General features: G+C 36.3%; 1 protein-coding gene across 1 annotated transcript in view; it reads right to left on the minus strand.

Annotated features, from left to right (window-relative positions):
• The window catches only part of LOC121423368 (protein FAM234B-like), an 80,512-nt gene extending 65,097 nt beyond the window's left edge, over positions 1-15,415 (minus strand). The window contains exon 1 of the mRNA XM_041618730.1: positions 15,237-15,415. The gene's annotated coding sequence lies outside the window, so the exon portion shown is untranslated. The remainder of the gene's footprint in view (positions 1-15,236) is intronic.
• Positions 15,416-25,988: the final 10,573 nt, after the last annotated feature.

Here is a 25,988-nt window from a genome sequence, read left to right on the forward strand (position 1 = left end):
GAGTGATGTAACGGTAGCGCATGTATATTGTGTAATTTCTATTGTTATTTGCGACCATCATTTTGTCTTCCAGGATATCTATTTGTAAACAAGATGTTATTTGGTTGCCATGGTAATGGCTTAAGATGTTATATTTATACATTTAGCCACAAATATATCTCTGTTTAGCACCATAGAATTAATGGGAATGGGATGGAGATCATATTCTACATTTTTATCAATATTCTTACCATTTTGGGGGAAATAAGCTGTTGCCATGGCAACGGGTCTTTTGCAACATATCAAATTCAATCAAATTATTACCAAGGCAACATAAATTTAATTCTTTCTTATGAACTCATGCAGTACATTTACTGTATTTTTTGTTCAAAATTGAAAGAGTTGGTCAAAAGTTTAGCATGAAAATAAAGTTGATGTTTATCATATGTTCACTTGTGCATTGTCCTGTCAACCATGTTATTTACGTAAATTAGATGTTATTTGGTTGCCATGGCAATGACCTAAGATGTTATTTGTACATTTGGCAACCAACATATCGACGTTTAGCGCCATAAAATCAGGGGAATTTAAAGATAAATCAGATTGTACAATAATTTTTTATCAAAATTTTTATGTTTCTTGGGGAAAATGAGCTGTTACCATGGCAACGGGCAGAATTGGAACGATCTTGGTAATCTTGAAAAACTCTAAATCTCATATGTATTCAACTGGACGCTTGAAATCATCTTTTTGGTCATCCATACCATATTTATTTACCATTAAGAGGGGAATACACAGTTTTCAAAAGAAATTTATCCGTTGCCATGGTATCGGCCGAAAAATGGCATTAAAAAATTTACCTTTCATCTTTAAAATAAATGTTATGGCATATACTAATACTTGTGAAAGTTTCATGCTTTAGTCATAATTTGCACAATTGTTGTGATTTTTGGAGCTAATCCGCCCTACTAGAAAGGATTCACAATAATTTGAAGTCAACAAAAAATCACGTTTTTCATGTTCTCTGAAGATAAACAATACCTGTCCTGTTCAATTAATGTAAAATCAATTACTTAAATTCAAATAGACCTACTGTTTATAGTTTTTTGATGAAAACTGAAGGGCAGTAATGTGATTCCTATAGGATCAATCACCCATGGGTCAAAGATAGAAAAACATTGCCAAAAATAGGTTAGGAAAAATCAGAGCTACCCCTACAAAGGATCATGAGAAATTTTTGTACATGTAGATATTATTTGGAACCATCAATGATACATTATTCTTTTGACCTGCAATATTTTTGATCTTCTTGTGCTTTGCCAATAATATTTTCAGGCAATTTTTGCACATTAATACTTAATCAGTAAAATTATTAAAAACTGAAAATTACATTGTTTTCCCCCACAAAAAAGCTATCCCTAACTTCACTTTAGGTATCATAGTAAAATATGATTTGAAATCGGGTGTGAGTAATACGTGTGAGGAAACTGATACTGGCCCAAAATCACCAATTTTGAGGATAACCGGAGGATGGACACGGAGTGAAATATTTATCTTTCTCATTATACTTTTTTCTTTAATTTTTACAATAAACATGATTTCCATCCCACCTTTGTGACTCGAAATATCCAATCGAGCTCACCGTCCAGAAGTTCGGGTAGGTGGAGTGTAGTGTAGCGGTAGTGAAGTGGAGTGGAGCCTGCACGAACTTTGCCTGAGGTAGTCGCAAGAGTTGGGACTAGCCTGGAGGCTTCTGGGGAGTAAAATTATTTACTACGTAAGCTTACTCCCCATTGAAGCGGGAGAGTGCATGCCATTTGTCCCTATGTAGGGATGAGATTCCCATGGTGAAAGTAAACCTAGATCAGACCTTTTTCTTGAATCGGCTGATAAATATCACCAATCGTAAAAAACTTGTTTCGGTCGATAAATATCATTAAAATTGCTAAATGATATTTATCAACTGAAACAAGTATTTTATGATTCTTAATATTTATTGGCCGATGCAAGTATCTTTTAAAATCTTAGACTGCAGCTCTACACGTGTGTGGTATCTTGGTATCGATAACAAAGGACTCCATGGCGACGTAAACAAACACGGTAAGTGAACGCTCATGCTCTTATGTTTTTTTCAAATTAAGTACTATTTATTTAATAAAAAATAAGGACCTTTATTAAAAACGGGGGGTAAATAATGTTTGGGCCCACTTACGTTAGTTTGGGCTCCAAATGTAAAAGGAAACGGTCCGATTTAGGTTTTTACTTTCACCGTGGGAATCTCATCCCTACATAGGGACAAATGGTATGCCGCCCCAGGCTTCAATGGGGGAGTAAGCCTACGTAGTAAATTATTTGTTCTCAGTTACATCTCCATGTGTGGCAAAATAAGGGTGGCAATGTTTGGCTTATTTTCTCTTTTTCTACGGGACAAATGCTTGATTTTCTTACACTTTCAGTTTTCATTACAGCTATTTATCATATAACTTGGCTCTTATGTAAATTTGATTCTTAAATTATTTTTTTGTTAATTTTTCAATTTCAATTCAAATTTATTTCAATCAATCAATCATAAAAATACAGGTATATACAAATTAGGTAAAAACATGGGATTGGGAGCCCCTGGAAGTTTTCATTTAAAAAAACTTGTGGGTGGGGCACCACCATGGAATTGAAAATAGAGAAGATAGAGAAAATAAAGATTGAAAAATGAGAATTTTCTTGCATATTACTTTCCACCAATAGCGGGCATACACAAAAATATGCCCAAAATTCAAGTTTTTGAGCTCTCTGGTGAATACAAAAATTATTCCCAAGTTAATAATGAAAAATAAATTGCAACTTTACGGAAATTAGTAATTTTGGTCACAAATGTGATATTTTAATGATTTTTTTTTAAAGTGTGTGCTATGTACAGCATTGGCATAACATAGTCCTACCTGTAGATTCACGACAGGCAGGGTGGTAGCACTAACTAGCAGTGAACAAGTGGTAAGTATAGGGTGTCGCCTAACGTTAGAGTGACGTAACCCAGGGAGCACCGACCCGCTTTGTGGCCCGGAGGCACTCATTCTATGAACAAGGTTATACCTCTTTTTTTCTACCGCATCTACTGGAAAAATACATTTGTTCCTGCAGTCATGTTTCCAGGTCTATCTTGTTGTCTTCCTAGCTTGGATAAGTTTGAAACTGAGTCTGTGCTATTTGTGCAATGTGCTGTGCCAATGTGCTGAAATGAAAAATGCCCTATTCCCATGCGTGAACATAATGCCACGCAGACCAGAACTTATCTAACTTTGTCTTGAAGCCATTGATTGTTGATGCTGTGACTACCTCAACAGGCAAAGAGTTCCAGTCATTGACCACTCTATTCACTGAAGGTGTTTTGTCTCACTGCCAGTCTACTCCTTTTCAAAAATAGCTTGTAAGGGTGGCCACACGTTGCTTGAGTGGTAGCTGATGTGAAGAATAGACTGTCTCTATTCACATCATCAATGCCATGGATTATCTTATAGACTTGTATCATGTCACCTCTTCGTAGTCTGTACTTGGAGGGTAATTTCGTGTCACGCAGTCTTCTACTATAGTCCATTTCTTTCAGGGCAGGTACTAGCTTGGTCGCTCGTCGCTTGACTTTCTCAATAGCCTTCAAGTCAGAAGCATCTTGGGTACCATATTCCATTCGTATATTCAAGAATTGGTCTCACAAGTGACTTGTACAACCTTTTGATATTTTCTTTGTCTCTATGCAAGAAAGTGCGTCGAATCATAGCAAGCACACAATAAGCTTCCAAGACTGCATTGGCTACTTGGGAATGGAATTTCAGTTGAGTCCATAATGACTCCCAAGTCTCTTTCCTCTGAAACTTCCTCCAGCACATCTCCATCTAGATGATACTGATGATGGGTATTCTGATGACCTAGATGGAGGGATCTGCACTTGTATTAAAGTGGAGCTCCCACTTCTTGGACCACTCAGTTAAAGGAAAGTCCACCCCAACCTTTAATTGATTTGAATAAAAATAGAAAAATCCAAGAATAATAATAATATAGGATATTTATATTGCGCACATTTCCACCTTGTTAGGTGCTCAAGGCGCTCCTATATTACCCGGCTAAGCTAGGCGTTCATAGCGCACACAGCTTCTTAAGGAATTACTTCCTACCGGTACCCATTTACCTCACCTGGGTCGAGTGCAGCACATCGTGGATCAGTTTCTTGCTGAAGGAAATTACGCCATGGCTGGGATTCGAACCCACGACCCTCTGTTTCAAAGTCCGAAGACTAATCCACTGGGCCACAACGCTCCAAGAAGCATAACACTGAAAATTTCATCAAAATTGGATGTAAAATAAGTTATGACATTTTAAAGGTTCGCTTAATTTCACATAACAGTTATATGCACATCCTGGTCAGTATGCATATGAGGAGACCGATGACGTCATCCACTCACTATTTCTTTTGTATTTCATTGATTATGTGATATATAAAATATTCTAATTTTCTCCTCATTGTCAAGTGAAACAAAGATTAATTCCTCCCTGAGCATGTGGAATTAGCATTGTTTTATTTGTTTCAGTCAAGTTGGTCCTTACTGTCAAATCTGTAAAAAATGAAATATTGTATAATTCAAACAATAAAAAACAAAAGAAATAGTGAGTGATGGACATCATCGACTGTGTCGTTTGCATGTCACTGAAATGTGCATATAACTGTTTTGTAAAAAATAAGCGAAACTTTAAAATATCATAACTTTCTTATTTCACATTTTTTGATGAAATTTTTAGCGTTTTGCTAGTTGGATTTTTCTCTATTTTTTCAAATCATTATTTTTCCGAGGTGGACTTCACCTTTAAGTTGTCTAAGTCAGCTTGTAGCCTGTCACAGTCATCCTCCATTCTGATCTCTCTGAAGAGTTTGGTGTCATCAGCGTATATATATCTTTACGATACTGCTTACTAACTCAGGGAGATCGTTGATGAATACTACAAAAACTGTCGGCCCGAGGACACTATCTTGAGGCACTCCACTTCTAACAGGTAACCTCTGTGAAGTTTTTCCATTCATGACGACTCTCTGCCTTCGGTGGGTTAAGAAACTGTAAAGCCATTTTCCCAGACAACCTGTTATACCATAGGATCTGAGTTTCTTCATCAGTCGCTCATGGGGGACAGAATCGAAAGCCTTACAGAAATCAAGGTAGATGGTATCAATTTCACATCCTTCATCAAGAGAGGCAGTCCTCAATTCCATGACTTCAAGCAGTTGTGTGACACAAGACCTTCCTGATAGAAATCCGTGTTGTGCATCACATAAGTCATTCTGAATAAGGTGATTGAGAATGGCATCATGCACAAGAGATACCATGATCTTTCCGATTTTATAACTGAAGTCAGGCTTAATGGTCTGTAGGTTACAACAGCATCCTTCTTTCCTTTCTTATGTATTGGTGTGATATTTGCATCTTTCCATGACTGTGGAAGATACCCTTCTTTCAAGGACTTTCTGAATATAAGTGCAAGAGGTGTGCAAATCGTTCTAGCAGTTTCTTTTAGAACTCTCGGGTGAAATCCATCAGGTCCAGCTGATTTTGAACTCTTCAGCAATTTCATTTTCTTCTTTACATTACTTGTGGTAATGTCAGATCAGTTAGGAGATTACCCCTATGTCTATCTTCCAAAGTTGGAATCTGCTGCACATTTTCACCTGTAAATACACTGTTGAAGAAGAGGTTAAAGAGTTCTGCTTTGTCCTTGTCATTCTCAGCAGTGATTCCTGTTCCATGTTTAATTTTCATGACCCCAAAATTAGCTCTGCATCTTCTTGAGCTATTTGCATATCTCCAGAAGGCTTTGGGGTTGGACTTGATATTGTTGGCAATGTCCTTTTTAAATTTCCTGCAAAGATTTCTCGTCATTTTATGAAGTTTGATGGCCTCTTTTCTTGATCGCTGATAGTCGACATCATCTCCACTGTCACAAAATCTTTTCCAAGATCTATGTTTCTTCTTCTGTTGTCTGACAGCTTCCTTTGTCATCCAGAGTTTCTTCTTTAGCCTAACCCCTGTGGTTTTAGGGATGTGCTGGTCTATTGTTGCTTTATAGATGGTTGAGAAGAAGTTCCATGATTCATCTACATTCATAGATTTCAGTTCACTATACCAATATGATATAACCTTGTTCTCTGTTATGTTGTTGTTGTCATTCGTTGTGGGTCATTTCCACACCTGAATGATCTCCTCAGTATTCTCTCAGTGTGTTTGTCACAAGGTTGATGAGCTGCTAGGTACTATTTAATTAGATACTGTTTAACAGTATCTAAGCAAATAATACCTAGCAGCTCATATGTTAGTGTTACTCCTGCCTGTGGCTGTGTGGTGAAATAAGGTTGGCAATGTTTGGGTCATTTTCTCTCTTTTTTGGGGACAAATGCCTGATTTTTTGACACTCTCAGGTTCCATTACAGCTATATATCATAAAATTTGTCTCTTAAGTAACTTTGATTCTTTGAAATTATTTTTTCTTAATTAAAAATAGAGATTGAAAAACTACAATTGTTGTGCCATATTTACTTTCCATCAATAGAGGGCGTACACAAAAATATGCCAAAAATTCAAGTTTTCGAGCGCCCTGGTGTCCGAATACAAAAATTACCCAAAGTTACTAGGCCCCTAAGGCCTAGATCTATTCTAACCCTAATGAAAAGTAAATTGAAACTGTATGGAAATTAGTATTTTGGGTCACAAAAGTGATATTTTAATGATTTTTTAAATCGTGTGTTGTGTACAGCATTGCCATTGGCATACCTACCTAGCCAGGAGGCTTCTAGAGAGTAACAAGTGGAATGCCTCTGGCCGTCTCACCTGCATCACGCTGTTCAATGTAGCAGCAGTGCTGACTTTGAATACTACTCTAACTCGCACAAGATGTTCAGTGATACATGGTTACTCTTATGTCCACTTTTTATGAACTAGACCAATAAACTTACAGAGATATGATGGTTATTCAACAAAAAACCCCAACATGGCCAAAGTTCATTGACCTTTCATGACCTTTGACCTTGATCATGTGACCTGAAACTCGAACAGGATGTTCAGTGATACTTATGTACAAGTTTCATGAATCAGATCCATAAACTTTCAAAGTTATGATGGTAATTCAACAGATACACCCAATTCGGCCAAAGTTCATTGACCTTTGACCTTGGTTATGTGACCTGAAACGTGCACAGGATGTTCAGTGATACTTGATTACTCTAATGTCCAAGTTTAATGAACTAGACCAATAAACTTTCAAAGTTATGATGGGAATTCAACAGATATCCCCAATTCGGCCAAAGTTCATTGACCCTAAATGACCTTTGACCTTGGTCATGTGATGTGAAACTCATGCAGGATGTTCAGTGATACTTGATTAACCTTATGTCCAAGTTTCATGAACTAGGTCCATATATTTTCTAAGTTATGATGACATTTCAAAAACTTAACCACAGGTTAAGATTTCGATGTTGATTCCTCCAACATGGTCTAAGTTCATTGACCCTAAATGACCTTTGACCTTAGTCATGTGACATGAAACTCTAATAGGATGTTCAGTAATACTTGATTAACTTTATGGCCAAGTTTCATGAACTAGGTCCATATACTTTCTAAGTTATGATGTCATTTCAAAAACTTAACCTCAGGTTAAGATTTGATGTTGACGCCGCCGCCGCCGTCGTCGGAAAAGCGGCGCCTATAGTCTCACTTTGCTTCGCAGGCGAGACAAAAATCATTTACTAACGTAAGGTTACTCTCATACGAAGCCAGGGCTTCTATTCTATACATGTGCGTGTAGGCAGCCAAAACCTGAAACTTTCGCCCCCGAGATTTAGTTTTCTCTCTAAAAGATCTAGCCCTAAATCATGTACATGGGATATAACTTCATATCCAACATTTCTATGCAATGGATTTTATTTTTAGACAAGAATTCATTAAAAAAATGACAAAAATATCATGAAAAGAAGGAAGAGACTTGCCAGATGTTTACGCCGCCATCTTGTTTTCTATTGTTCTTCACCCACGATACGGACGCTTGCGTCGCGTAACGTTTCGATCGGCCATTTTGTTACAATGCATAACAAAAATGGCCGATCGAGACGGTGGTAGAAGGAGAAAACTTTTCGTTTTTTGAGGTTCCAGTCTATGCCCAGATGTCAGAAAAACTGCCACTCGTTAGACCATCATCCATATAATCGTGGTAAGTGCATAATTTCTGTTTTCATAATTTATCTCGCTAGATATTTTGACCATAATCTACCCTTGTCCACTTGTTCACTGCTACCACCCTGCCTGTGGGGAATCTACAGGTAGGACTATGGTATGCCAATGTTGTACAGAGCACACACTTTAAAAAATCATCAAAATATCACTTTTGTGACCAAAATTACTAATTTCCATACAGTTGCAATGTATTTTTCATTAGTAACTTAATAAATAATTAGTAACTTAATTAAATAATTTTTTCATTCACCAGAGCGCTCAAAAACTTGAATTTTGGGCATATTTTTGTGTATGCCCTCTATTGGTGGAAAGTAATATGGCAAGAAAATTTTCATTTTTTTATCTCTATTTTTAATTAAGAAAAAAATTATTTAAAGAATCAAATTTAAATAAGAGCCAAATTGTATGAATAATAGGTGTAATGAAAACTGTCAGTGTAAAAAAAATCAAGCATTTGCCCCTAAGAAAAAGAGAAAAAGAGAAAATAAGCCAAACATTGCCACCCTTATTTTGCCACACATGGAGATATAACTGAGAACAAGGTTATATCATAACCTTGTTCATTGAATGAGTGCCCTTGTCCCGTGAGTATGAGTATGGTCAATTACACGGTAAGCTCCTGGGGCCTGTTGCATGAAATGGTCTTTCGTAGAACTATTCTACGTAAGAACGAGATATCGCTCAACTGTTTCACAAAGCCGATTTGGGCGATACGAAGAATGGTCCTTGGAAAGACACCTCCAGACATGTCCTACGTAGGCATGATCTTCTTTGCACATCGCCCGCCACCGTCGGCATTGAGAGAAAATGCGTTTACGGCAAGCCACAATGACATATCACCTTTAAACATATTTTTTAGGGGGTTGATGATGCATTTTATCTGGGATGGGCTGGGATGGCCCCAAGTTATTTTTCATATTGGGGCTAATTGTCATCAATTTCAAGTCGACAAGATGACCAAAAACGGATGTCATTTTAACTTCTCCGGGGGTAATGTAGGCCAAATTTTTTTGTGTTTTCTTTTATTCTCCCTCCGTCCTACCCCTATTCCATTAAAAAAGAAAATATACTTGAACTATCGAAATGGGCAGCACTGCACTTTCTCTCTGACCGCTCATGCTTTCTCATTGTAGACAATTAAACAACATGAAAACAATTTCTTTAAAAGAAATTATGAAAGGAAAAAAAGGTATAACGTTCAGCTAAAACAAGGAACAATACAAAACTAAGATGTTAAACATGCTAAATCATTTATTTATTTTTATTTCATTTTCATTATGATTATCATTTTTAATGAGATTAATTTTAATCAATGAAAATGAATTCTTGGATTCGGGATACAGTGAAACAAAAAAAATCTGCAGTAACAAAATAGCTAATTGAATTTAAGATACAGATTAGACCTATAGCTTACGAATCCATCACAATAATTACAAATGAAGATAAGTTCATCAAATAAAATATTATGGAAAGTCCAGGCGAATAGGCGCATTTCATATTGTAGGTATGCCCCTTTCGGCTCCTATTATGTCATGTTAAAAGAATTGAAATGTTGAACATATTTTGTATATTCTTAAATCTTATAGGCCTATTATTATAATTATAAGCTTCCATAAATTAAGTGATCACTTTTAAATATGACCAACGTTTATGATCGTTGTAATTTTTAGCATTATTTCTGTCAATAGTATTTTTTCCATTGCGGATTGCACAACTTTTTCTATGTTTTAATTATTACTGCAAAGCACGACTTTATTCACTTGGACATGTTTGCAGCAATGTTCATGTTCCTTGTCGTCGGTTAGTTATCATGCAACTGAGGTATGTTTATACTCTAAATACTCACATTTGTATTTTTTGCGTTATATCTAACAAATAAAATAAATAAATTTGATTTTTCACATGCAGCCACTCATATTTTCCTTTTTAGTCTCATACAATCAGACACTGTTGATTTTGTTTACTCCATTCAAACCCTATTTTTACCTCTACAAATAAACACATAATTTGCAAAATCATCACTATATACACTCATTCAATGAACAAGGTTATAACACTTGTTCACTGCTACCATCCTGCCTGTGGAGAATCTACAGGTAGGACTATGGTATGCCAATGCTGTATATAGCACACACTTTAAAAAATCAATGAAAATATCACTTTTGTGACCAAAATTTCTAATTTCCATACAGTTGCAATTTATTTTTCATTAGTAACTTGGGAATAATTTTTGTATTCACTGGAGCGCTCAAAAACTTGAATTTTGGGCATATTTTTGTATACGCCCTCTATTGGTGGAAAGTAATATGGCAAGAAAATTTTCATTTTTTGATCTCTATTTTTAATTAAGAAAAAAAATGATTTAAAGAATCAAATTCAAATAAGAGCCAAGTTGTATGAATTGTAGGTGTAATGAAAACTGTCAGTGTAAAAAAAATCAAGCATTTGCCCCAAAGAAAAAGAGAAAATGAGCCTAAAATTGCCACCCTTATTTTGCCACACATGGAGATATAACTGAGAACAAGGTTATATCATAACCTTGTTCATTGGATGAGTGGGTTATAATATAACCTTGTTTTCAGTTATATCTCCATGTGTGGCAAAATAAGGGTGGCAATGTTTGGCTTATTTTCTCTTTTTCTTTGGGGCAAAGGCTTGATTTTTTTACACTGACAGTTTCCATTATACCTATTATTCATACAACTTGGCTCATTCTTTAAATCATTTTTTTCTCAATAAACAATAGAGATAAAAAAAATGAAAATTTTCTTGCCATATTACTTTCCACCAATAGAGGGCATACACAAATATATGCCCAAAATTCAAGTTTTTGAGCGCTCTGGTGAATGAAAAAATTATTCCCAAGTTACTTATGAAAAATAAATTGCAACTGTATGGAAATTAGTAATTTTGATCACAAAAGTGACATTTTAATGATTTTTAAAGTGTGTGCTCTGTACAACATTGGCATACCATAGTCCTACCTCTAGATTCCCCACAGGCAGGGTGGTAGCAGTAAACAAGTGACTATATAAGTATTCTATAAAAATACAGAATATTGAACAAATAAAATGTCGAAATTACTTAGTTAAATCAATTTTTATATCGGACAAGGGTCTCTTTCGTTGAAATATCAATGAAAGGTGTCTCTAAAAGGACACCGTGTTATAAATAAGGGAAATAATGACGATTTCGATTTTATTCAGTTATGTTTGTGAAGGCTTCAATTTTTTTTCTCTTTTTACCGTAAGGGCACTAGTATTCAACCCGGCATAATTCAAAGATTTTTACATATTTCCAAAAATATTTAGAAATATAGAAACTATCTTAATTTCATACCTTTGTTATTTCCAGGGTAATCTGTTGTCGGAATTTTCTTCATCATCTGTCGACTGTATGCGCGTAGGATCGAATTATGCGCCGATGGCCTTTTGCACTGAATTGCACTAGTATTCAACCTAGTGAGGATAGATAGCAAATCTCAAAAGGGTTTATATTGCTAAATTAGATCTAGATCTATGTAAGTCTCTGGCTTTGATTAATTATATCATAACCTTGTTCATTGAATGAGTGATTAATTCCCTGTTTGGTCTCATCTCAAATGGTCTAGTCCATAGTCGGATGGGACAAGGGCAGATTGAGAGACAGGACCATCTTTCTTCGCTGGGTTGAATACTAGTGCCAATGGGTTGAATACTAGTGCCAAAAACCGTCGCCGTATAATTCGATCGCCCGCGCACACAGTCGACTGGTTGAAGAAAAAAATAACGGAAAAAGAATAACCAGCATTTGCTCTTAGAAATAAGACGGGTCTGAAATTCAGGTAAATTCTATGTTTCTATATATTTGAGGAAACTCTCCAAACGAGTTGAATACTAGTGCCCTTACGGTATGGCAGTGTATCCTATTGCCGGACACCTTTATTTCAGTGCTTTAAAAATGACAACTAGAGGAAATACAATGAAGAAAAATTATACCTTGCAATTCCAAATATTCTGAAAATTATGAATATGATGAAATTATTTCATATTTTCCAACCGTTTTCTTTGCACCGCACTTGCCGCATACCCCTCCGCGAAAAACAATTATTTTCGTGCGTGACAAATTACATCATAATTCTGGATGTGCGACGGACGGATAAAAATATTCTTGATTATAATGATGTAAGAAAGAGTTGGTGTGATTTTTTTCATGATATATCATCTCATGAGTAAATTCTAAGTTTTTGCTTGCTTTCTTATATCGATTTTGAGCAGATCTTTGTAATAAATTGGTGTTTGCTAACTAATTTCATTTTTTAAATTTGTTTTTGATTGCGTGTTCAATATGGCACTTTCCAGTATTCATGCTCGTTCATATCGTGACCCTCAGTCAAGTTCTATCGATGCACAGACGATCGTTGACGGCTCTCTATCTACCTACTTATTTCGAAAGGGTGGGTGCTGTCGCGTTAGGGTGCGTCAACGCGAACGCGAAGATTCGTCCAAAGCCCCCCCCGGTTTGGCCGAAAGGGTGCGTTAGGAGCGCCACGTCGCGTCGCGTTCACTGGAACGCGCCCTTTCGTCCAAAGCCCCCCCGGTTTGGACGAAAGGGTGTGTTTAATAATAATGAATAAATAAATACAAATATTTATAAGAAAGCTGAACAAACAAAAAAGACGAGTGATATGTGAAATTTGCATAGGAACATAAATCATCATATGGCACACACATTCTTTTTAAGGTAAAAAAAACAATGACGGCATGCTGCATGAGGATTTTTCGGTGGAAATGTTTTATGGTGTAATATTGATACATGTAAAAATTATGACTGATTTCAAGGTTCTTTCAAATAAAAAAAAGTAACTTACCTTCAATTTTATACTTTGCAGGTGTGTATTTATTACAAAGGAAAACATTCGTATACCTGGAGATATTTGGTGTCCCCCAAATTATAAAACTTACGGCAGATGTGTCCTGGAAGGGCAAGGCCAAAATTGATGTCGGGTCAGCACTCACAACGTTTAACTCTTCAGACCCTACCTTACTATATTTTACACTTGAGACCCTGCCTCAGTATATTTTGTGAGATGTATCTGTTGTGTATGTGTGCGTGTTGTGTGTATAATAATAATAATAATATATACGTGTTGTTTGTATAATAAAAATAATAAAAATAATAATAATAATACTTATAATAATGATAATAATAATAATTTCACCCCAAAGAGTGAATTTATGGAAATGAATTTGGAGTGAAAAATTGGCGCCAAGTGGCTTATTGCAAGGGTGGGTATCTGATTTTATTATCATTATTATTATCATTATTATTATCATTATTATTCTTAGTTGAACTTTTCTTTCTTTTCCTCAAATTGTCAATGCTTTAAATGATTGAAAATCCACTATTTTACGTGCAAATTGGCAATGTTTGACAAAATACCTTATATTCAGCTTTCTTATAAATATTTGTATTTATTTATTCATTATTATTAAACACACCCTTTCGTCCAAACCGGGGGGGCTTTGGACGAAAGGACGCGTTCCAGTGAAAGCGACGCGACGTGGCGCTCCCAACGCACCCTTTCGGCCAAACCGGGGGGGGGCTTTGGACGAATCTTCGCGTTCGCGTTGACGCATCCTAACGCGACAGCACCCACCCTTTCGACATAAGCCCTATCTACCTACCTCGCGCACGGACAGCCGGGGTACATACCTTGAGAACTAGCCGTCGACGATCTGATCGATGGAGCGGACGAGATTGAAATTCGGCGAATCAGGCCCGAAATTAGGTCCGTATTGCCATCAGAAAATAGATCAATTGGGATCAATATCATTGTTAATGCAAAACTATGTTATATGATATTTTGAGCATTTTCTGTCATTTTAGAGAAAAATAAGGTACACGTTGGATTTTTTCGCCTTGTTTTTGCAAACTTGTTCTTTGAATTGATCTGTGAAATCGAACTGCGGAAGTCTTACGGTACGTAATTGATTTCGTACGCAGTAATATGCGCGTCCGGAAATATGATAGTGTCCGGTAATACAATACGTGACTATACCTCATAAAGAAAGCTCCATACATCAATTCAACAATCAGTAATAAATAAAACATTATTTGATCTCCTTTTATTGAAATAAATAATTTTATGAAGTCGTCATTCCAAAATAAAAGGTTCAGGTGACGATGAAGACTAAATATTTTTTCGATACTGTCGATATTAAACGATGTCGCGGACTTGGAAGACAACATTGCCTTCGTGAAACGGAAAGCGCCGATTTGTCGCCAATCTTCCTATCTCGGAAGAATGGTCCTAGGACGTTCCTACGTATCGCTCATCTCGTCCACTTGTTCACTGCTACAATCTGGCCTGTGGAGAATCTACAGGAAGGACTATGGTATGCCAATGCTGTATAGAGCACACACTTTAAAAAATCATTAAAATATCAATTTTGTGACCAAAATTACTAATTTCCATACAGTTTTAATTTATTTATCATTAGTAATGTGGGAATAATTTTTGTATTCACCAGAGCGCTTAAAAACTTGAATTTTGGGCATATTTTTGTGTACGCCCTCTATTGGTGGAAAGTAATATGGCAAGAAAATCTGCATTTTTTTATCTCTATTTTTAATTAAGAAAAAATGATATAAAGAATCAAATTTAAATAAGAGCCAAGCGGTATGAATTAACAAGTCTAATGGAAACTGTCAAAGTAAAAACATCAAGCATTTGCCCCAAAGAAAAAGAGAAAAATAAGCCAAACATTGCCACCCTTATTTTGTCACACATGGAGATATAACTGAGAACAAGGTTATATTATAACATTGTTCATTGAATGAGTGATCTCGTCATGCAACTTTCAGGCCCCTGGGTGCCCGCTACGGGAGTTCCGTTCCTGCCTGGGTTAAGTGAGTGCCTGCCACTCATTCAAATTCAATGAACAAGGATGATATGCCTGCCTTGGGTTAGACCCTGCGGAGCAATAAACACAAGGACCAAAACAAAATAATACTCACAGTTGCTGGAGAACTAGGAAAATTAGTAAAATCACAAACCTCCAAAGCTATGGGTATGGGTGAGACCACAAAAGAGGAGAAATATACCGTAGCGTAGGGTACGTATGTAACGATCTTATATTTATAAGCGACATGGGCTTATAGTGTAAACTCGCCGGGTAAGTTCGCGAAAAAAAGTGTTCTATTGTAAATGTAATTTACGAGCGCATACTGAATGCATAGTATGGTGGCCCTGAAGGGACATCGCATTGCATCGCATAAAAGTAGACAGCTGGCAGCCGTCTGTTTCGAGGAGTTTTTTAACATTTTTTTTTCTCCTCGTACACAGACGGCTCGCTATCGTGCAGCCACCATTAGGGAACTTGCAATGCAAAATCCCCCCGTCGGGGCTCTTCAATTTTTGTCTTTAATGAATAAAAATTTTGAAAGTTAATGCGAACAAAATGCAAATTAATATTCCCTCTTGGCATTAATTGCCAAAAACTGATAAAAATCAAGTTAAAAGGAACAAAATCAGTGACTTACCTCGGCTGTCGCGCAAATTCACTTCCCAGTTTTATCCGATCTTAAAGGGGAAGTTCATCCTGACAAAAAGCTTATTGTAAAAATAGCAGAAAAAATAAAAAATATTGCCGAAGGTTTGAGCGAAATTCATCAAATAATTAAAAAGTTATTAGAATTTCAATTATTCGATTTGTGACGTCATATGCGAGCAGCATTCCCACATAGCGAATGGTAAAAAATCAATGAAATATAATTTTCTCAGAAAATTGAAAATGGTTTTCACTGTACCTTTTGTATATCAATAGACAAATCATTTCACACCCGACCATGAATAGAAAACAAAATTAAGTCATCAGGAACCATGCAAAATTTGAAATTCATGCATTTTATATTACATAACACATGGGGCAACTGCTCGTTTATGACGTCACAAATCCAAAACTTTGAACTCTAATAACTTTCTTACTCTTTAACAGATTTTCCTCAAACCTTCACCAATATTTTTTACTATTTTTTCTGCTATTTTTGCAACAAAGTTTTCTTCAGGGTGAACTTCCCCTTTAAGTATAAACATATGGCCATTGAGTCCCCTGTACAGCTACAGATCGCGCTAGAACTTCGGTCTCTGTATTTGGTGAGTGAAGCCAACGGAGTTCAGCTGAACAACCAACATAACAGAGACCGAAGCTTTTGGTCTACGCATAAAGGACAGATCAGTGGAATATTCACGACGAAATTGGCGAAGAAATTCACGACATCGCCAATTTCGTCCTGAATTTGTTTTGCTTGCCCGGGCGGCCCCTGCTGCTAATTCGTCCACTCACAACAGGGTCTACATTCATTTAGTCTAATGCAATTCTGTCTATTAACTTTTTGCCTAACAACCATGGTCCAATAACCATTTGGTCCAGTCATCACTTCGTCTTATCACCAGTTCGTCAATGACCATTTCGTCTCATAACTAGTTGGTCTAATATCAATTTGATTTTCCTTAATTTCGCCCAATTAACACTTATAATTCAATTAGACCAAATGGCATGTGGAATAAATGGCAATTGGACCAACTTGGTTATTAGACCAAATGGCAGTTCCATGTGGATAGTGGACGAACTGATGGTAGACCAAATGATAGCAGACGAGTTGGCATTAGACCACTTGAAAATAAACCATTTAAACGACAGAACGACGTCCACTGCTATCCATACGCATATAGGCGGATCCAGGGGGAGGGGGCCGAGGGGCCCGCCCCCTCCCTCCCCCCTATTGTCGGAGCAAAAAAAAGGAAAAAGGGAAGAATCTGTTCCCATGGTTACCCCGGCCTCACCACCGTTTAGAGAGTTATATAATACCCTGCATGGACCCTGCGTGGTACCACATGTTTCATATGTATGATTAAAGCACTTGTTCCCCGGGGGGGGCCAGTTCCATTCACGAGTGGATACCATATATGCGCGACCATGGGGTCTCGAAAAGCACCCTAAACACGTAATTTCCATATTCTGAAAATGCACCCCTTAACAAGTATTGTCGTGTGAAACCCTACCCTTAACAAGTACGTTGGAAACAAAACGATACTCTTGGCAAATATTCCCTGAAATGAACCCCTAAAGAAGTACAGGAATGTTTTATTGTTACGGGTCCTTCGGTCATCGGCTTTACCTAATTTGATTTAGTACGACCCCACCTTCTACACCTCTCGCAAATAGGACTCTAAACACGTAGTGTTTGGGCAAAAAGGACATCCTTTATAAAACATTTTAGTTTTGTTTTATCATCCCCGCAAATTCGACCCTAAACACGTAATTGTCCTAGCGAAATAGATACCATTTTTTCATTATTTTTGTGTTTTTGACACCCTTATCACGTTACGTACGTAACGTGCCCTATCGTGAAAAAGACATCCTTTTTACGTGTTTTTTTGGTCGCGCATGGTATCCACTCCTCATGTAAGTGCCCCCCCCCCCCCCCGGACGCGAGTTTCCGTTTTACACCCTGGCGAAGGCATTCTCCGCAAAAATAGCTAGAAACCGACTAGTGAAGAGTCTACGTTTGTTTACATTATCAGCTGGGCGCGCGATGCAAGAGCACTGATGGAGAGATCAGTGTGCAAGAGTCCGCACCGAAGATAACAACAGAACATGTTCAAATCATAGAAAACAGGAAAAGAGTAGGGGAAGGCGGGGTAAGTTGTGACAGTTTTTGCTTTTTGCATGTTAGAATTGATATGATTAATAATCTTGTCGAAATGAGTAAATTGCCTTGAAATTTCATTCTTCTGAAATATTTTCCACCTATATATAACTTTCTTTCCCCACACTGTAAGTCATCGTGACCTTTGAAAAAAAACGATGTCAAATGGCTCAACTTGCCCCATATATGGGGTAAGTTTGAGCCACCTTCTGGGGTAAGTTGAGCCACAAAAACTATGTACAAAATGTATGGAGGGAGAACCAGCATGTCAATTTTTTGTTTAAAGTCTTTTCACTTGCTAATTCTCTATAAATACTAACATGCTGTAAAAGGAAAAGTGCAGTCATGTAAATTTGCTCCTTTCAGCCTGCATTTCAATCGATTTTTATGGTTTGTTTGTTTTTTTAAGATGCATTACCATAGGAATTACCATGGCTCAACTTGCCCCATGCTGTTTGGCTCAACTTACCCCAGTCCGAACTTAGTGCAATAATTTTGTATCCACACATTTATTATGCATCCATCATATAAAAGACTATGACAAGAATGAAGATCCATACCTGGACTAATAATGTTGTTATCATGTCTTTATTATATTTAAAGACGTGTGTGTTTATAAAGCACTCATCTATTTCACACTCTTTTTTACTTTTTTGGCTGAAATTCATATTTTTCCCTCTAAAAAACTACTTTTTGTTTCAAAGTTGGAAACAATGTGGTGGGGTTAGGGGTTATGCTATGGGTCATCAATACATGACACTACCACAATGTCTGACTCATTCATTATTGGCCTGGGGCTGGTGGCTCAACTTGCCCCTATGCTCAACTTACCCCGCCTTCCCCTACTTGTTTCAGGGGAGCGTTTCATCAATATTTTCATCCGACAAGTTGTCAGATCTGACATCTTTCCTTGATTCTGATTGGCTGAGAGCATGGGTGTCGATCGGTATTCTTGGTTGGGGGGGATGATTGACACAAATGTTCTTGTGGATGGGGATATTTCAACATTACCCCCACTAAAATCACAAGTTAGGACATTTGAGAGTGGTTGATATGCATGGTGTTCTTGGAAATTCCTTCATTGTTGTAGTGTACTATACTTGTATATTTTTTTTAAAATTCAATTTGTGTTACTATCCATTTTTCAGATGGGGGAGGGGGGGTTGTGAATCAACGTTCCAAAGGCGCTCGATCAAAATATATATATATATATATATATATATAACTCATGAGAAAGAGACACATATCTCACCTTCACCAACAATGCGAGCGCGAAGCGCGAGCTAAATTTTTTAAGTATGTCATGAAAACAGGAAAAATGTACCTGTTTAGGTTTGTTTGTAGTAACTCATGAGGAGGGTCGATACATGTATCTCACTAGAGAGCGAGCTGAAATTTCTTTATATTCTGACCTGAAAGCTTGATATTCTAAGCATTTTTTGTACCAATGATTAAGATGGGTATCTAGAAGAACAATAGATGCGAGCTGAAAATTTTGATATTTTGATCTGGAAAAAAGGACACTTTAATGGAAGATATATATCCAACAAAAGATTATTTCAAAATCAAAGTTCTTTTGAGGTTTAGAATTGAAAACGGGACATTATATTCACCTATATAATCATGAAAAGCATGGGTTTTTGGTACATGATGCGAGCGCGAAGCGCGAGCTGAAAATTTTTATATTCCATTCTGAAAAGCAGACATTTTGAGCACGATCTTAAATCAAAATCGAGTTGGCATCTCAATCTCGCTTGCTGATTTCAGTGTAGCATTACAATCTTATTTTATTTTTTACTTTTTGCACATGCGGAATTATTGGGGGGGGGGGCAAAACGATATGTTTGCCCCCAGTATTTTCATTGGTGGGGCGATAGCCCCCTGCCCGCCCCCCCCCCCACCCAGGATCGACGCCTCTGTGTATACAACTTCTCTCTTAAATCTAACCTGACTGGCAATATCTTTATTCTTCTTAATGCATGATGATAAAATGCAGATTCGGACCAATTAAGACTAGCACAAATTACAACCTGTGTGGCTTCTCGTGCGCGATCGGGCTTACCGTCATTCCTTTATTTATCTTGCCACCCTTTTACTCCCGTTATTTTTCCACCTTTTGAGTTAATGATTTATTCAAATTAATTTATTCACCACTGGTGGTACGGAACACCCTATCAAATAAAATTGATTTTCGTTGGGGTCCTTTTATGTCATGTGTTAAAAATATCAGATACATAAACATTTCATTCTTTTTCATCTTGAACCTCCACCCATCTGTTTAATAGCCCTGAAAAAGAATGTTTTTATTTAATAACAATATACACAAATTGCGAGGGAAACAAATTGATTGATGGCATACTATAATCATCATGATCAAACATTTCATTTTTCATCATCATTATTATAATTTTTCTACCCTAAATTATTGGGGGGATGATAATACAGGCCATCCCCCCCACTTGAAATATTGGGGGGGATATATCCCCCCCATCCCCCCCGTGATCGACACCCATGGCTGAGAGGCACTGTTCCTATGGTAACTGTCGGATAAAATGGGACTTGTCGGATAAAACGTCCGACAAGTCCTTTCATGAAACGCCCCCAGATTGTTAGTGACTCATGAGGAGGATAAAGAGGCGTATCTCATCAAACAGATACCTATGATCAAGATGGGTATCAAAGAAAAATTGCTGCGAGCACGAAATGCGAACTTTTTTTTTGTATTTCGATCTGAAAATAATTGACAGTGTATGGATGTTTTTAATGAAGAACAAGATATATATCCAATAAACGGTTGTTGCAAATCCGAAGCGCGAGCTTTTTCTAGGTTTAGAAGTTGGTCATTCTATTCACTTTCTAATCATGAAAAAATGAATTTCTGGCTAAGAAATATACTATTATGACTGGCGAACCCCTTCTATTATGACTAGCGACCCTCATCTACTATTATGACTTGTGACCCTCATCTACTAATATGACTGGTTTACCTCTTCTAATAGTATGACTGGCGACATTCATCTACTATTATTACTGGCGAACCCCTTCCACCATTATGACTGGCGAGCATCTTCTAATATTATGACTGGCGAACCCCTTCTGCTATTATGTCCAGCGACCCTCATCCCCTATTATGACTGGCGAACCCTTCCTATTAGAATGACTAGCGACCCCCATCTACTATTATGACTGGCGAACCTCTACTATTATGACTAGCGATCCTCATCTCCTATATTATGACTGGCAAACCCCTTCTATTATGACTAGCGACCCTCATCTACTTTTATGACTGGCGAAGCCCTTCTATTATGACTAGTGACCCTCATCTACTATTATGACTGGCGAACCCCTTCTGCTATTATGACCAGCGACCCCCATCTACTATTATGACTGGCGAACCCTTTCTATTATTATGATTAGCGACCCTTATTTACTAATATATTAGGACTAGCAATACTCTCATCTACTATTATGAATAGCGACCCTCATCTACTTTTATGACTATAGCGATCCTCATCTACTCTTACGACTGACGTAACAGACGTACGGAGCCCTTCTACTATTATGACTAGCGACCCTCATCTACCATCATGACGAGCGACCCTCTTGTACTATTATGACTGGTAAACCCCTTCTTCTATTATGACTGGTGACCCTCATCTACTATTTTGAATGGCGAACCGATTATACTATTATACCTTATTATACTGATTAAAAATTTGAAAAGTAATACGAGGCAGCTGCTCGTATATAACGTGACAGATCAATAACTCAAACTTAATAACTTTTTTAATCTTTGATGGGTTTTCCGTAAACCTTCACCAATATTTTTTCTTCTATTTTTACAGTAAACCATTTGTCAAGGTGAATTTCCCCTTCAAAACAGGTCGATAGAATGGTACCTAAGAAAAGCCTATAAATTTGAAATAGAATCCTTGATTCGTATACATTACCAAATTCATGAGGTAACTGTTACCATAGAAAATAGTTTAGGAACCTGCCATCTACTGGACTAGCTGCAATGAGGTATTGCTCTGAAAAATTAAACACTGCTATTATATCACTTACAGATCATATCAAAGTCTATTCGGATCCATTATGATGTTGAAATATGAAAAATTACTTTTATTACAGAAAGTTTTGTTATGTTTCTGTTATCAAAGTAATGCGAGTGGTTCGAAGAAATCCCGAACTTGTCTATTTCAGTGTGGAAATGGTAGCGCACATTTGGTGTTTACATTAAAAATCGTTTTGGTATGTATGTGATTAAGTGCTGTTCTACTCTACGAAATGGCCAAGGTTAGTCCTTTCATCACTCACTAATTGAAATCATTTTGGCATGAAAATGTTTGAGTTTAATCATATCATCGTTAAAGTATAGAGCTGACCTAAAATTAATGAAAAATCTGAATAATATATTTTCAGTTCATAATGCTCATTCCGTCGATAGGATTCCATTCAAGGCCAATGATTATGACTGATATTAACTGAAAAGGCTATGTCTTTTCCTTGTTGATGTAGCATCTTTACCTCAGTCGTTTTTAAATCTGCCATTTTTACCTCTGCCATTATTACCTCTGCCATTTTTACCTCTGCCATTTTTACCTGGCACCTGAAAATTAGGCTGGGCTGGAATTAGCCTTCCAATTTCTTTCATGTTTTTGTTTTGTTTGGCACTTGCAAACTTGAGGGTTTTGTGATGAATTAATGATCACAAGTTCTTTCTTGTCCTAAAGAAATAGTAAAGGAGCTCGATAAATTATTTTTTGATTTCCTATGGAAAGGACGACCCGCAAAGGTGAAACGGAGTAATGTAGTTAGCACAACAGAGGAAGGTGGCCTCAATATGTTAGATGTTGAAACAAAAGTTGCGTCGTTGAATTTATTTTGGCTTTGTAAATATTTGAGTGATGAGTTAAACCCCGGATGTAAATGTATGTTTGATTACTGGTTTCAGCAACTGGGTGGTATAAAATTTATTATGAATTGTAAATACAACATTAAGAACAAATGTTTTTTGGAAAACAGGATGCCTTATTTCTATTATAATTTGATATCAACGTTTTTCTTATTAAAAATGTATAACCATTCAAGAAACATTCATTGAATGTTTCTTGAATGGTTATACATTTTTAATAATTATGCTGTATCTGCTTGACAAGCAGATACAGCATAATTATCACAAAGAAATGATTTGGCTAAATAAAGACATCTTGTACAAAGGGAAAATGTTATTTTATATGAATTGGATAAACTCTGATATTTTGTTCGTGGGGGATTTAATGGATGATAAGGGTTTTCTACCTATAGATAAGATTAGTGCAAAAATAGTAGTTAAGGATGGAAGGTGGTACAGTCAATATACTCGTATAAGACACGCTATTCATTTATGTTGCAACATGTCTTCTTTTTCTAGCACAAGTTTATTGCAAAAGAAGTATTCAGAATTTAGATCAAATGTTAATGTATATAAAGATATTAGATTGGTTGATAGTATTATTTCATTAAGTAAATTGACAGTTAGGAAAATATATTATGAATTGATCAAAGTAAAAACCGAAGAATCTACAGTGCGTATCAAAAAAAAGTTTACACTTTGAAAAAGCCCTGGGAATTAAAAAATATACAACATGTGGGTAATTTTTTCACACATAAATATGGGTTTGGGTCTCATCTATCCAATGAAAGTAAAAGTTTCGACAGAATGTTACACTTGAGTGAGCACTGTCCATTTTGGTAAAGCTCGCAAAAATCTGTTTGCGCAGAAATGCTTGTTTTCACGTTGTATCCAGGGGAAAGGGTGAAATCAAACCTACCCTGCGAAGCATTTCTTATAAATTTCCCTAGCACTTTTAGCCAATTGAAATAAAACGGATACATTCAAGCATTTTGTAACAATTTTGTCGCCCAAATTTGAAATTTCAACACTTAGTAAGCACAACCTTTACCTTTCTTATGCCAGCTGGATCTGAGGACATAACTAAATCTGAACAAAAGTTTATATCAGACATCTCCAGCATTTTTCACTAAGTTTTTATCATTTAAAGTTGGTTTACATTTCATTTTCATTTAATACTTGTTTCTCCACACTTTCCCAAGCTTGGCAATGATTAACAAAATGAAAATCAAGCCTAGGCCTTTTCATGTAAATCACAGCTCAGTGTAAAGCAAATATCGTCACGATGGACTCGTTGTGTGGGGGAGTGGGATGGGGCGCAATGCACTCTTCGAAGTGTTTCGGGCAAGGAAACAAGTTTAAAAATGTAAAAGATATCTTCATATCAATTTTACTTGCTAATTTTCACGTGTTCTTCATGATTAAGGTTTACTCTTATTCGCATAACTATTTAAAAGTTCTGCGCAAATCATTTTTCACCAACTTTTCAAAAGTAAGTGATGCTCACTCAAGCGGAAATATTTTTCGACAGTTATATCGTCATTTGCTTAAATGGATCTGTACCAATGCTAAAATGTGGAAAAATCGTCAGGATATTACAAATATATAATTTTACAGGATTTTTTTCTAAGTGTAAACTTTTTTTTGATACGCACTGTAGAGCAGAGGAATTTTGGAGTAATACGTTAGTATTTGACTGTTTACCAATTTGGATAGATGTCTGGTTATTTAAGTTAAAGTTGGTTAAGGACAATATATTGGTCAATTTTAATTTCAAATTCATGTATGATATTTTGGCAACACCAGCTAACCTTTTTAAATGGAAATTAAAAGAAAATGATCAATGTTTTTACTGTGATCAAAAAGGTGATTGCAGTCATATGTTTTTCTCTTGTAACATAATGATATTTTGGAAAAAAGTTGAAGAAAATGTACAGAAATATATTTTGCCAAATTTTCATTTCCAGCCATGTCATATACTATCAGGAATTTCATTTAGATCAAAAGAAAAAAATGATGTAGATATAATTTTGAATTATGCTTTATATACTATTTATAAATGTTTCGCTGGAAAAGAATCTAATAGGAAAATAACGATTCAAAGGCTGTTTAATATATTGTTTACCTATTAAGATATCGTTTACAGATAGAAGAAAATGTGAAATCCAGAAAACCATGTATTTCCCTCCAGAAATGGAGGCAAATGTTAGCTCTGTGAACATATTTTGTTTGATGAATAAAGAAGACCAGCAATGGTTATTTTACAAAAAAAACAAAAAAAAAATGATCAATTGTGATCAGTTTGTTGTTTGAGAAAATTTCATGCGTTAACAAATTGAAATTTAATGCACGAGTGGTCATAAATTGCAATTTTTTGTGCAGCATTTTGATTTTATCATGTGGATCTCAGTAATGTGTTTGTGAGAGTCAGGAGAATAGGGGGTAAGATATGACGTAAGTAGGTGAAGTACGTTGATGGGATGAAGGTCAACAGAACATTTAGCAACCCCTCCCTTAATCTATACGCCCGGACGACCCCCCCCCCTTCTCAGGAGGAGTCCTGAGAGACTGAACTCGGCTAGGCTGGGCAGGAATTAGCCTTAAAGTTTTTAGCTCATCCAAATGAGCTTATGCCGTGGCGTGGCGTCCGTCGTCTGTCCACAATTTCAAAATGCTACTACTTCGCCATTTCAAGTATGATTTCAATTCTGTTAGCTTTATATGATAGCACTAGGTGGGGGATTCAAAACTTCTATACAGAATTTTGAAATTCATTAAATATGCTAATTTATGCGCATTTTTCAAAATTCGCAAAAAATGCCCCTTTATCTGTTGACCGATTTTGATTTTTTTGCTTCCATGTGGTAGAGCTTCATGAGGTTCACCAAACTTCTACACAGAATTTTGAAATTTTGACCAGAACAATTTTTATGCTAATTTATGCAAAATTAATTTATGCATATTTTTAAAAATTCACATAAAATGCTTCTTCTTTCATTGTTGACCGATTTTGATTTTTTTTTCTTCCATCTGGTAGAACTTTATGAGGTTCACCAAACTTCTACACAGAAAATTGAAATTTTGACCAGAACAATATTTATGCTAATTTATGCGAAATTAATTTACTCACATTTTTAAAAATTCACATAAAATGCTTTTTCTTG

The sequence above is a fragment of the Lytechinus variegatus genome, chromosome 10 (genome assembly GCF_018143015.1).
Source record: "Lytechinus variegatus isolate NC3 chromosome 10, Lvar_3.0, whole genome shotgun sequence".
Classification (NCBI taxonomy): domain Eukaryota; kingdom Metazoa; phylum Echinodermata; class Echinoidea; order Temnopleuroida; family Toxopneustidae; genus Lytechinus; species Lytechinus variegatus.